General features: G+C 29.5%; 1 non-coding gene across 1 annotated transcript; it reads left to right on the top strand.

Annotated features, from left to right (window-relative positions):
* Positions 1-12,795: 12,795 nt before the first annotated feature.
* Positions 12,796-12,901, top strand: LOC114581234. Its single transcript, XR_003703123.1, has one exon. It is a non-coding gene; the product is annotated as a small nucleolar RNA R71 (small nucleolar RNA).
* The last annotated feature ends 608 nt before the right edge of the window (positions 12,902-13,509 follow it).

Raw genomic sequence — 13,509 nt, 5'->3', positions numbered from 1 at the left:
CTCTCTCTCTCCCAAGCTCTCCCTCTCCTTCTCTTAGCTCTTTCAGGTTAAGACAATAATAAAAGAACACATCTTGAGTAAACATGAGATCTTATATATAACGGCTTCAAATTTTCCCTAACATGTAATTAATTGGTAGAGATCATTCAGGACGATCGATAGATCATCCTGTACAATCAGTACAAATTCATCTTAATCAGCTAGGATGATGTAGTGGAGGCTGGACGATCAGAATATTTGTTTATTATGATCAACCGGGATGATGGGTACATCATCTTATATGATTAGTTTAAAATGTCGAATATCATCCAGACCATAGCTCTGTTCGGCCAGACTTTACATGTTGGATGATGAAAAAATAACTAAGCGTCAAGGCCAATCAAGGCTAATTATTGGATCATCTTATACAATTAGTTCAAATCAACATATATTGTCTAACACACAATTCTGTTCATCGTAAATGATTTAGGAAGAAACTAAGGGTTATTTAACTAATCGTCCTGGATGATTCTGCGATCATCTAGGATGTTATGATCGGTTAATCAAACCTTAAGTACTTTCCTTAATCATCATACTAATTTAGGCATAATTTTAATGCATCATCCAGGACAATATCCTGAACGATGTCAAAAAATAATAATACACCTAAAAGAGTTTGCGGCTAATTCTTTCTTATTTGAGCATATCATCAAGGATGATGTGAATATTATCCAGGTCAATATGCTTAATTCGCTTGTCTTAACAAGGATACTGTAATTAGGGTTTTTATTTTTTAATTGATCATCCAGGATGATTTTGGATCATCTTGTATGATATGATACAAAACTCTAAAATAGACCTAATTTTTCCCCCTGAGTGCGTGTATGCAAGGTTACTTAGTATCATGATCCACTTTGTTATAATTGTCTCAAGAAAAGGAAAAAAATTGTTGAAGTATACTTACATACTGACTCAGTCCTAATCTACCCAATCTTGAGCTGGCTTAATTTCCAATTGACCTTGAGGACCTGAAATGTTAGTAGGGAGGGCCATAATGGAAACATAGAAATGTTAGAAATGTTTGTTATCATCAAAATTATAATCCCTAAATCTAGATTTACAATAGTTCTCTAAGTAATCATGAAGACTATATTCATCCAAGTTATTTCTAAGGACATTTTATATAAAAGACACAAAAATCATCTAGAAAACTAAAAATTTTAATTTTGAGCATCCAAGATCATATAGTTCAAAAACATTTTGCCCTAGATGAACAATTCAAAATTGGATCCTACAATCCTGTATAAAGTATTTTCATACAATCATATCATACATCACAATATGTATATCATACGGTATGAACAGTTATAAAAAATTTCCTATTTGTCTAGACCAAAATGTTCTGCATTATTTTATACTCTTGACATCATCTATACGAACTCAAAATTGTCTCGGACAAATATTTCAAAAAAATTTAGCTGTTCATTTGGATGAAAATGTTCCCCATAATTTTATACTCTAGACATCATCTGTACAAACTCCAGATCATCTCGGAGGAACAGTTCAAAAAATATACCTATTCATATGGTTGAAAATGTTCTCCATAATTTTGTACTCTGGACCTCATCTATACAAACTCCAGATCATCCTAAACAAATAGTTCAAAAACTTTTTCTTATTTTTATGGATGAAAATATTCCTGACATTTTTGTACACAGGATGTCATCTGTACGAAGCAAACTTTGTACAGTACGAACAATACTTTAGCCCCCACAACTAGGCGGAGAAGCCCTTAAAAAATTATCTCCACCTTCCCTGATGCGGCGGAGGAGTCGGGTCCTTTGATACCAAAGAGATCTTCTTCTTTCCAAAACTTCCCTCAAGATGAACCTTGAATCTGATGGTACTAAGGTGCAAGCTTGCCGGAGAAACCATGAGAAATCCCCTCCACACTCCCTTGAAAGCCCCTCCAAGGATCTTCTCCCTCACAAACTCTACCCTTTCCTTTCTCCCTTTCAAGTTCTTTCTTTAAGTTTTCTCCAAAAGAACAAAGACAAAATAGCTTCCAAAGACTCTTACAAAGTCTTATGTGAAATCATAAATAGAGAGCTTAAAAAAATCCTAAAAAACCAATTCTATTGTCAAAGATCATTTAGTATGATCTCATGATCATCTAGTAAGATGTGTAAAATTTGACCTATTAGTAGTGTATGATCATCAATTAGTTTTGTACAAATATTTAAATTTACATGTTTGTAATGTACGAACATCAATAAGAATAGTTCATTCTGCTTATTGGTGTTGTATGATCATCAGTATGAATGACCAATCGTATAATATGAGTTGTTCAACCAAAATATAGTTCATCCATAATGAATCATGGGATGACCAAAATCATCTCTGTTGATCATATGGTATGATCTAATTTGTACAGTATAATTAAAATATCAAAATTAAGCAGATTCGATTGACTAATCATAGATTTATATTAGACAAAGTTTTAAACATCATATAGTACAATCAGATTCATACAATATAACTAGAATAACTTTTTAAATTCAAAATTTTACCTTACTTAATGGATGGCAGGCTTTCTAATTATAACAGATCATCCTTATAGTGTCGTGTTCATACTATATGATTAATTATAATTCAAAAATATTTTTCCAAAAAACAATATTTTAATTTATTTTTATAACACTAGTTGTATAATACGATCCATATCGTATGGTATGATATACCAAAAAATTAAATATTTAAAATCATTTTTCCCCCATGTATGTGTGTGCACGATCACCAAGATAATATACATCATTACATGGGTTTACTCAATAAATGTAAAAATAAATAAATGGAAATTATAGACTCATTTAATATAACCTATTCTACTGAATCTTGAACCCTAAATATTCAATGAATGGTGCATGGTGTACTTGAAATATTAGTCAACACATAAATAAATATGCACTATGAATACTAGGAGAAATAAAAAGGTAATGAATATTATTTCTTATCATCAACATCATAAACTTGGAAACCTGAGTTACAATAATCTCCCTCTTTTTTAATGATGGCAAATAATATAGGTTGAATTTGTAAATTAAAAATATGTTCTTCTAAACTTCCCCTCACTAAAAGAATTATATTAAAAAATAGGATAAAGCATTTTTTTAAAGCTAAATAACAAAACAATTTAAAAAAATAAAACATAAATATAACCAACCATAATACATTCTCCCCCTTTAATATTATCAAAAAGAAGAGATAAAATAACACATAAATTTAAAATACATGTAGAAGAAAATAACAACATAATAAAGAAATAAAAACATAATATTATGCTTAAAATATAATAAAAATTAAACACAGAATAGAAAAACAAACACGTAAAACACATAAATAAAACAAACAAACAAATCTTAACATACTTATACCTCATTATCTTGCTCTTGTTATGATGATTCAAAAGTTGGGTCTATCTAGGAGATTTTTTGCTTTTTATATGTTCCCCATATTATAATCAGCTCACTTTTACTTTTTTCCCTTCCAGGAAGAGTTTTTAAGTTGGGTCATTCAAATGTTAGATGTCCAGGTTTCCTACACCCAAAGCAAATAACATATGAAGAAAACTTAACATTTTTTATCTTTTTTTATCTTTGCTCCACTTTTGTTGATGTTTATGCTTGTAATTCAATAGACTTTTAAATTTATTTGTTATTAATGCTATCATCTACTAAGCTACATTCATCCATGTCTTTAGCTTTTAGCACTATAGTCATCTCATCACCTGCATCTAAAAGTCTTTGACTCACACTTTGCTCGTAGGCAATGGGCGAGTCTATTAAATTATCTATATAATAAGCATTCAAATCTTTTGATTCATATATAGCCATGATTTTGGCACCAAATTTATCAAGTAGAGAACATTGAATTTTGTTAACCATTTCAAAGTTAAAAAATTCTCTACCTAAAGCATGTAATAATATCATAATCTGAGTAAACCTAATATACATGTCTAAGATTATCTCATAAGATTTCAAGAGAAAAGTTCACAATCACGCATTAGAATATTTAACATAGATTTCTTGACTTCACTAGTACCATCATATGTAATTCATAATCTATCATAAATTTCTTTGCCAGTAGTACATGTAGAGATTATCACACAATCTTCAGAATTTAACACACAGAAAAAATAATTCAAGTATTTAGCATTTTGTTGAGCATTGATTTATTCTATTCTGCTCAATTCAATCAGTAAGAAATATCAATTTTGCCTTCATTTATAATACATGACGGTATAGAGTAGCCAGTTTAAATTAAATGCCACATTCGATAATAAATTGATTGTAAGAAAGTAGACATGAGAATTTTTCAAAAATCAAAAAAAATATTTTTAAATAAAGGTGGTCATGTGATTGAATAGCCTTCTACATTGTTCCGATTCAATAATTTTTCATGATCATTTTTATCAAGGTTTTCTAAAACACTATTTTTGAGACCCAGCTTTGATACCACTTAAAAGTATGAGAAGCGCCAAGAGGGGAGGGGTTAATTGTATATTTAAAAACTTCTTTAATGAAAAGCAATTTTTTATAACTTCATGCATAAGCAAATTACATTTATAATAAAAAGATAAATTATTAATTTCACCCACGTAGTTAATCACAACAAAAATAAACGCAGGAATATAGTTCATAAATAATAAAGGAAAGAATACACTAGATTTATAGTGGTTCGGTCAACCTTGACCTAAGTCCACTCCCTAGTGGAACCCTCTGAGTATTGTACTAAACTTTTAGTGACTATCTTTTATCCCCCACAACTAAGCAAAGAAGCCCTTACAAATCACTTCCACCTTCCCCGGTGTGCCAGAGGAGCCAGGTCCTTTAACATAAAAGAGATCTTCTTCTTCTTAAAACTTCCCTTAAGATGAACCTTAAATCCCATGATACTAAGCTGCAAGCTTACCGGAGAAACCATGTGAAATTTCCTCCACACTCCCATTAAACTCCCTCCAAGCATCTTCTCCCTCTTAAACTACACCATTTCTTCTCTCCCTTTCAAGTTTTCTCTTTAAGTTTTCTTCAGAAGAACAAAGACATAATGGCTACCAAAGACTCTTACAAAGTCTTATGAGAAAGCTTAAATAAAGGGCTTCAAAAAACTCTAAAAAAATAATATCATCCATCAAAGATTGTATAGTATAATCTAAGGATCATCCACCACAATGTGTATAATTTGACCTGTTAGTACTGTACGATCACCAGTTAGTACTGTACGAACAGTTCAATTTGCATGCTCGTATTATATAAACATTAATATAAACAATTCATTTTGCATGTTGGTGCTGTATGAGCATCAGTATGAATGAAAAATCATAAAGTATGATTAGTTCAACAAAGATGCAATTCATCTAGGAAATCATGGGTTGACCAAAATCGTCTCTATTGATCATACAGTACAATCAGAATGTCAAAATTAATTAGATTTAGTTGACTAATAATAGGGTTAAATTAGGCAATGTTTTAAAAACATATAATATAATCTGATTCATACAGTACGATTAGAATAACTTTTCAAATTCAAAACTTTAACCTAATTTAATGGATGGTGAGGTTTCTAATTATAATTGATTGTCCAATATGATGTGATGTTTGTACTATATAATTAGTTGTAATTCAAAAATATTTCTCTAGAAAAAAATAAAATATTTTAATTTATTTTGTAGTACCAAATTATACAGTACAATCCATACCATACAATATGATGTACAAAAAAACTAAAATATTTAAAAATCAATTTTGCGCCCCTCTTGTGTATGTACACAGTCACCAAGCTAACATACATCATTATAGGACTCGACTCAAGAAATTAAAAAATAAATAAATGAAAATTAAAAACTCATTTGGCAAAACCTATTCAACCCAATCTTCAGTCTTGAATCTTCAAAGAATGGTGCATGGTATACCTAAAATAATTGTCAACACACAAATAAATATGCACTACAAATACAAAGAGAAATAAAAAAGGTAATTAATATTATTTATTATCATTAAAATCATAAACTCGAAAGCTTGAGTTACAATACCACACACTTTCCACTAATCTAAGTAAGCATGTGCATTCAGTCATTCGATCGAGCACAATTTGAAATGTACTATAGCGATCACGTTAGATGGATATATTAACTATTAGATCAGAATTACAAGTTAATAAAGATCACAAAGTTGCTAGATCATAACTATTGATCATGAGATCAGTGGCTCTGATATTACGTAACATAAATTTTATGTAAATTGAACCCTTAATCAAGAAAATAGTTCATTCTCAACATATACTAAATGAAATCTCATGAAATTTTAAACATTGATTACACACATGAACATAAATTTGGGGAATGTATTTGAAAATTTGAAAAATGATTATCAAAAAGTTATTTCAAACTAAATGTTCTAACTTAGGTTATGAGTTTACCTTAATTCAATTAAAGGATTTAGGTGAATTTTGTTTCTCTGAGCTTAAAGACTATCCACCCTCAATCCTTCTTTAAAAGTTGTGGTCTAAAAAGCCCTGGATTGAGCAAATATGGCCTTAGATAGAGTTATGGCTTGAGTGGCCAGAGGATCATCGTTGACAAGCTTTGATTGGTTGGGTTGAGATGGGGAAGTCTTTAAGAGACTATTGGGAGCTCAAACAAAAAGGAAAATTGGTTGCTGAGGCTATTGATAGTGAGAGAGTGGCTAGATTAGAATGAGTGCTATTTTGAAAGTTTTCCCTATTAAAATATCCCTAGGTCAAATGGATGGTTTGGATATACTTGATAGGTTTCTAGGATGCTACCAAGTGGCCTAGGAGTTATTAAGAGTAGAAGAATCAAGGATAAGAGGACATTCTAAGTGGAATGGTCTCTTATCCTTTTAAATATATGGATCGGATTAGGAGAAGCTTAGGTCTAATCTAAAGCATAATATAGTCTTAATAAACTTCTATAAACCATTTAAAATTGCTAGAATAGAGTAGATTAGTTTTGAGAGGGTGTTTGACCAACTTTGACCCATCAGAAAGCTTAGTTTGATCATTTGACAAGTCAAACAGTCAACATGACTGCTGAGGTGGCATACAAGTGATGCCTAGGCATCCATGGAGTGAGTTGAAAGGGCCTTAGAAGTTAAATATAGTGCATGGGTGAAATAATACATATGTGAGAGCATTTGACCAAACTTTTGAGAGTTGACTAAGTCAGTTAACAAAAAGACTTGACCTATGTTGAGTTTAGCAATATTCAAAATATCAATGGAGATAAATTAAAAGCTTAATATGGATTTGATCATGTATATGCCATGATTTGATTAAAATATAAGACTTTGAACAAGCTGAAAATGTTGACTTGGTCAAACTAATCAAAGCTTGATCCATGGTGAGGTTGGAAACAGTTTAAGCATGGATTGTATGCATTTGAGGATATGATGAAATTCAAAAAAAATTATTTAATGTAAGAAAAGCTTAAGGGTTTGTCTAGTCAACCATGGTTGAGTTGGTCGACCAGGTTGACCAATGGTCAGGGTTTAGGCTCAATATATTTGGTTTGATGTTTGCAGCCTAGTGGAGTTATTTCCATGGGTCAGAATGGTTTACATGGTCAAAATGACCATTTAGACCCTTAAAGGGCTATTAGGTCAACCCTAGTTATTTTTGTTAACTAGGTTGACCCAGTGCTAGGGTTTGGGCTCATCAAAATTAAAATAATATTTAGAGTATAATGGAAGTGGTCCTAAGCAATGATAAGGTCATTTGGATCAAAATGATTGTTTAAATGCCTAAGGGGAATTTTTGTAAAATAAGTTAACTTGGTCAACTAAGATTGACTACAGTCTGTGTTTGAGTCTAATGCACTCCTAATGATGTTTAAGTTGCATTAGATGAGGTTCCAAGGTTTGATTTTACTAGGCAATGTTGAAGTTTAGAAAAAACTTCAATTTTTCCCTTAAGTGAAATTTTAGTCATTTTTAGACCACCAAAATATAGTTTAATGCTTACCATATCATAATCAAGGGTTTGGATATGATCAAAGTTCTTGGGGAAGGTCCCAATGTCAAAATTCATAGGGTAGAGGGTCCAATGGCATAGGCCATAAATATTTAAAGGTTTTATAAACTTTGGAATTAAATTTAGTTTTGAGGTTAGAGAACTCATATTGAGCACAAATTTGGAGGGTTGACCCTAAGGACATGTTCAATCAATATGAAATTGATAGATCATGAATCATAGGTCATTTTACTGGGGTTTCAAGTGTTTGGAAAATCACTCAAAAAGGCTTTCAGGATATAAGCCTTTTCACTCTTGATTTAGTCTGGGTTTCTGGGTTTGAATTGAATTTTTGATTTGATTGATTGGATTTGAATTATCCATATCAATAAAAATTATATTTATGAATGTAAAAACATTAAATAGGATTGACATTTGATAGAAGGCTGATTGATTAAGTCTAGCTTTATTGAAGGTCATGATTATCTTGAAGTCTAGACTGATTTGAGATCTAGATTAATTTGAGACCCGAATTGACTTGAGGTTAGGATTGATTTGAGGTTGGGATTGGTTTGGGGTTTGGATTAATATAAATTCTAGAGTAATCTACGGTATAAATTGATTAGGAGTCCAAATTGATCTAGGGTCGGGTATTATTAGTGTCTTGGTTAATCTAGAGTCAAGATTGAGCTTGGGTCTAGAATTGTCCATGTGACCTTATAATAAAATGAGGTCAATAATAATTAGTTTCTATCCTATGATAAACCTTATATTTATTTAATATTGTTTACATTTATTATTATAAAAATGATTTCATCTATCACTGAATAAAACTCTTGATAATCCAAATCTTAAGAAAATATTTTTCTTTAAAAACATGATCACAATTTGAGCATCAATTTTAAAAGTTTCCAATCATTCAATGCATTTTGAAACATATTCCACAATAATAAAAATATATTGATTTTCGTAGGATGTCACAAAAGGTCCTACAAAATGCAATCCCCAAATATCAACTATTTCATTTCTTTTTTGTAATATTTCTAACTCTTTGGCACTGATACAATTTTTTAATATATTCATTTACTTCTTTAAATAAAGTATGCCAAAAGAATCTTGCTTGAAGGATTTACTCCAAATTGTCCCCCATAATACGAGTCATGATACCCCTTAACGATTAATTATATTTCTTCTTCAAGAACATATCTTCTCGTAATTTGATCATTGGAATATTTAATTTGATCGTGCCAATAGAAATCCTTTTGATTCCAAGGCGAAGATTCAATTATTTCCCCAACATCAGGAAACTCTTAGTACGTTGTTGAATCAAAATAAGGAATGCCAATCTTTCATAATTTTGTCATCATCCAATTGTTTTCAAATTGGCCCCTTCAATACTTAGAGTTATAATAATGCGACAAAAGAATCGGATCCCCTGACTCTAATTAGGGAGTTTTTGGGTCCTTTAGGTATTTCTTCTTCAAGAACACATCTTCTCATAATTTGATCATTGCAATATTTAAATAAATAAGGTTCATCCCCAAAATATAATTTGGAATCATATAAAAATTTCCTCTTTTGATTAGGATTTAAATCATAAGGAAGTATACCACTAAAAATAAAATTAATAATGTTTGCATACCAAGGTGAATTATTTGTACTAAGTGAAAGTAATTGTTCATCAAGAAAATTTTCATTAATCTTATCTTCATTTAATGTATATTTTTTCATAGAAAGTCCAGAAAGATGATCAAGAATTTAATTTTCATTACCCTTTCTGTCAAATATTTCTACATCATATTCCTATAAAAAAAGAATGCATCTTACAAATCTTGGTTTAGTGTCTTTCTTTTTCAGAAGATATTTTGTAGCTGCATGATAGAATAAAAAATTACTTTAGTGTTAATTAAATATGATATAAATTTATCAAAAGAAAAAAAAAGATAACAATTAATTTTTAGTTTTTGTATAATTACATTGTGTAGAACTAAAAGTCTTGCTAGCATAAAAAATGACATGAAATTTATTATCTTGCCTTTGTCCTAGAGGAGCTTCCTCAGTAATTATACTAGCATAACACATTACTATAAATGGTTAATACCAATCAGGAGAAATATTCATTTGAGTAGAAATGTAATATTTTTTAATACATTAAAAGCTTAAATAAAAGCATAATTAAATATAAAGGGTCATATTTCTCCAATAGTTGACATAAGGGTTTAGAAATTTGAGAGAAGTCCATAATAAGTTCTATAAAATCCTGTATGACCTAAAAATTTTTCTAAAGCCTTTAACCAAATTGAGAGGGGTAATTTTTCTATTACTTAAATTTTTACAATATTTATTACAAATCTTTTCTTTGAAACTTTATGCCATAAAACAAATGCCCTCAGTTATCATAAATTAACACTTCTTCTAGTTTAACATTAGATTTATTTTTAGACATCTTTTGAAAACAAAAGTTAAATGATTAAGACAAGAATCAAAATTTGTGCCAAATACTGAGAATTAATCTATGAAAATTTAATATTCTGCTCAATTATGTTTGAAAAAATAGACACCATAGATCCTTGAAAAGTAGACGGAGCATTACACAGACTTAAAGAAATTCTTATTAAAGAAAATGTTCCATAAGAACTAGTGAAAGTAATTCTATCTCGAGCTTCATGTGTAATAGGAATTTGATGATATCATGAATATCCATATAGAAAATAATAAAATGAATGCCCTGCCAACCTATCTATTTTATGTTCAAGAAAAAGCAAGGGAAAAAGAACTCTTTAGTGGCTTTATTTAGTTATTTCTAATCTATGCAGATTCTCCATCTTGAAATTGTTCTAGTGGGTATAAGGTTGTTTCATTTGTTATAATAGTTAATCCTCCTTTTTAGGAACACAATGAATAGGACTAACTCAAGAACTATATGAAATTGGATAAATAATTTCAGCATCCATCCATTTTAGGATTTCTTTTTTAACAACTCTTTTCATAGAAGGGTTAAGTCTTCTTTGATGTTTAGGTTTTGGTATTGTATTAGCTTCCATTAAAATTTTATGCACATAAATTGAATAATTTCACCTTAATGTCAACAATTTTCCATCTGAAAGCACTTTTAAAATTGCACAACACCGTAATCAACTCACATTCTTGATATGGTTCTAAATTTATTAAAATCATTTCAAGAAGAGATTAATTATTAAAAAAAAACATATTTTATATGACAAGGTAAGGCTTTAACTTCTAATGTAGGAGCTTCATCAATGGATGGTTTTAATTTTTTTTTTGAAAGAGAATGTTTCCATTAATGCTAATTTTTTATTGGATAAGTTTTCATTCCTTATTACATATTCTCCTAACATATCATTATTCTCTTTAATTTCTTCCTTTTTAAATGACCACCCTTCAAGAAATTCTTCCTTACGATTATCTATTATCATATCTTCTAAATCCACCCTAAAGCAATCTTTATTCTATTCTTGAGGAAATTTTATATTTTAAGTACAATAATTTTAACTTCTTGATCTTGAACTCTCATAGTCAATTCACCTTTTTGTACTTCAATCATTGCTTTCCTAGTGGCTAAAAATGCTCTTCCTAAAATGAGAGGTATTTCCTTATCTTCTTCCATATCTAAAAAAATAAAATTAATAAGAAAAATAAATTTATCAGCTGTAGTCAACACATCCTCTATTACTCGTCTTTGATAAGTAAAAGTTTTATCAACTAATTAAAGAGTTAAAGAGGTTGGTTGAACCTCTCCAATATCTAGTTGTTTAAAATAGAAAGCGAAATGAGGTTAAAACTAAAAATGAAATTATATAAATCCATATCACAGGATTTGTCTTCAATAGTTAAGGGAATGGAAAAACTCATAGTGTCTTTAAGTTTTTTAGGAAGTTTCTTTTTAATTATAGCTCTATAATTTTCAATTAGCACCACAGCTTCAAATTCCCATATCTTCCTTTTCTTGTTCAAGATATCCTTCATTTATTTTGCATATGGGGCATCTATTCTAACACTTCAGAGAATGGTATATTAATAATTAATTTTTTAAATAATTCAAAAAATTTTGAGAATTTCTTATCAATATTTTGTTTAATCAATCTCTGAGGAAAAGGTAGAGATGGTCACTCTTCAACTTCTAACTTACACGTTCAGGTTCTTTTATAAGTTCAAGTTATTCTATGAAAGATTTATTTCATTTTACATCTACTTCATTATACTCCTTTTTTAGTAGATCTCTTTTTTATAAGGATCTCCTAAATCTTTCTCACTTTTATGTTGGATATTATGACATTGTTCTTTCTTTCTTTTATAATTAATCAACCTAGTTTGTTGCCCAATTTCTTAATTTTAAGTTGGATATTATGACATTGTTCTTTTAAGTGTGTTTTCTCATTACTTTCTAGATAAAGTGTTAATAATCTAAGTGATACTATTGTGGTGCCTCATGTATAAATGCATTGCTGTGAAGATTTTTAGAATAAACATTGAAATTATCAAATCCATCTACCCTATGTTTAATCTTCATCTTATCCATTTTGTTAGAAATTACTACAACTTACACAGCCAAGATTGATAATGAATCATATTCTTAATCTCCAAATATTTTTTTAGGATTTAACCTCAGTAGGCCACTGGAAATTATTAGTAGTCATGTCCTCTATTAATTCATAGGCTTCCTCAAATGGCTTAGACATTATTGATCATCCAACTACAACATCAATTATCACTCAAAAATATCTTACTAATTCATTATTAATTGTTTTGATAATCAACCAATCAGGTAATGCATGATGTATGCATTTTCTAAACATTTCCTTAAATCTTTTTCAACTCTCATAAATGGATTCTCCATCAAACTGAGTAAAAGAAGTTATGTCTTTTCTATGTTGGGCAGTATTTTAAAGTAAAAAATGCACAGCCAGAAACTTATGAGCTAACTCATTCTAAGTAGTTATTGAAACTATGGATAAAGAATTTAACCATATTTTAGCTTTATCTCTTAGAGAAAATGGAAACATTCACTAACACCATTATTTAAATGTTACATAAATTTTTCAAAAAATGGCTAAATGTAAATTAGAATATTCAATAAGAGTTCCACCAAACTGAGAGTTTTGAACCATTTGAATAATATCTAGCTTTAATTCAAAATTACTAGCTTAGATTGTAAGTATATTTATACTCCAATTAGTTCTATCAACTAAAGGATTTGCATAACCCTTAAGAGATCTATAATGATTTTTCTCTAACTCAGGTTCAATCTTTTTTGAATTTTTTAGTTTTCCTAATTTTAGAAAGGTCTCTTAATTTTAGGATCAAATGACAAAAGTTACTTTTTATGGCTAGAAAGCATGAACACAAAATATACAAATAATTAAAATAAAATAATAAAAAGAAAAAAATGTAACTAGGTCTAACTATGTAATTAATTCAATAATATAGTGAGAATTTTACAAAATGCAAATTACTTCCCATCAACGATGTAAAAAAACTTGA

The sequence above is a fragment of the Dendrobium catenatum genome, unplaced genomic scaffold (genome assembly GCF_001605985.2).
Source record: "Dendrobium catenatum unplaced genomic scaffold, ASM160598v2 fragScaff_scaffold_1608, whole genome shotgun sequence".
Classification (NCBI taxonomy): domain Eukaryota; kingdom Viridiplantae; phylum Streptophyta; class Magnoliopsida; order Asparagales; family Orchidaceae; genus Dendrobium; species Dendrobium catenatum.
Note: the sequence above shows the minus strand (reverse complement) of the source record. Positions and strands in the feature narration are given on the sequence as shown.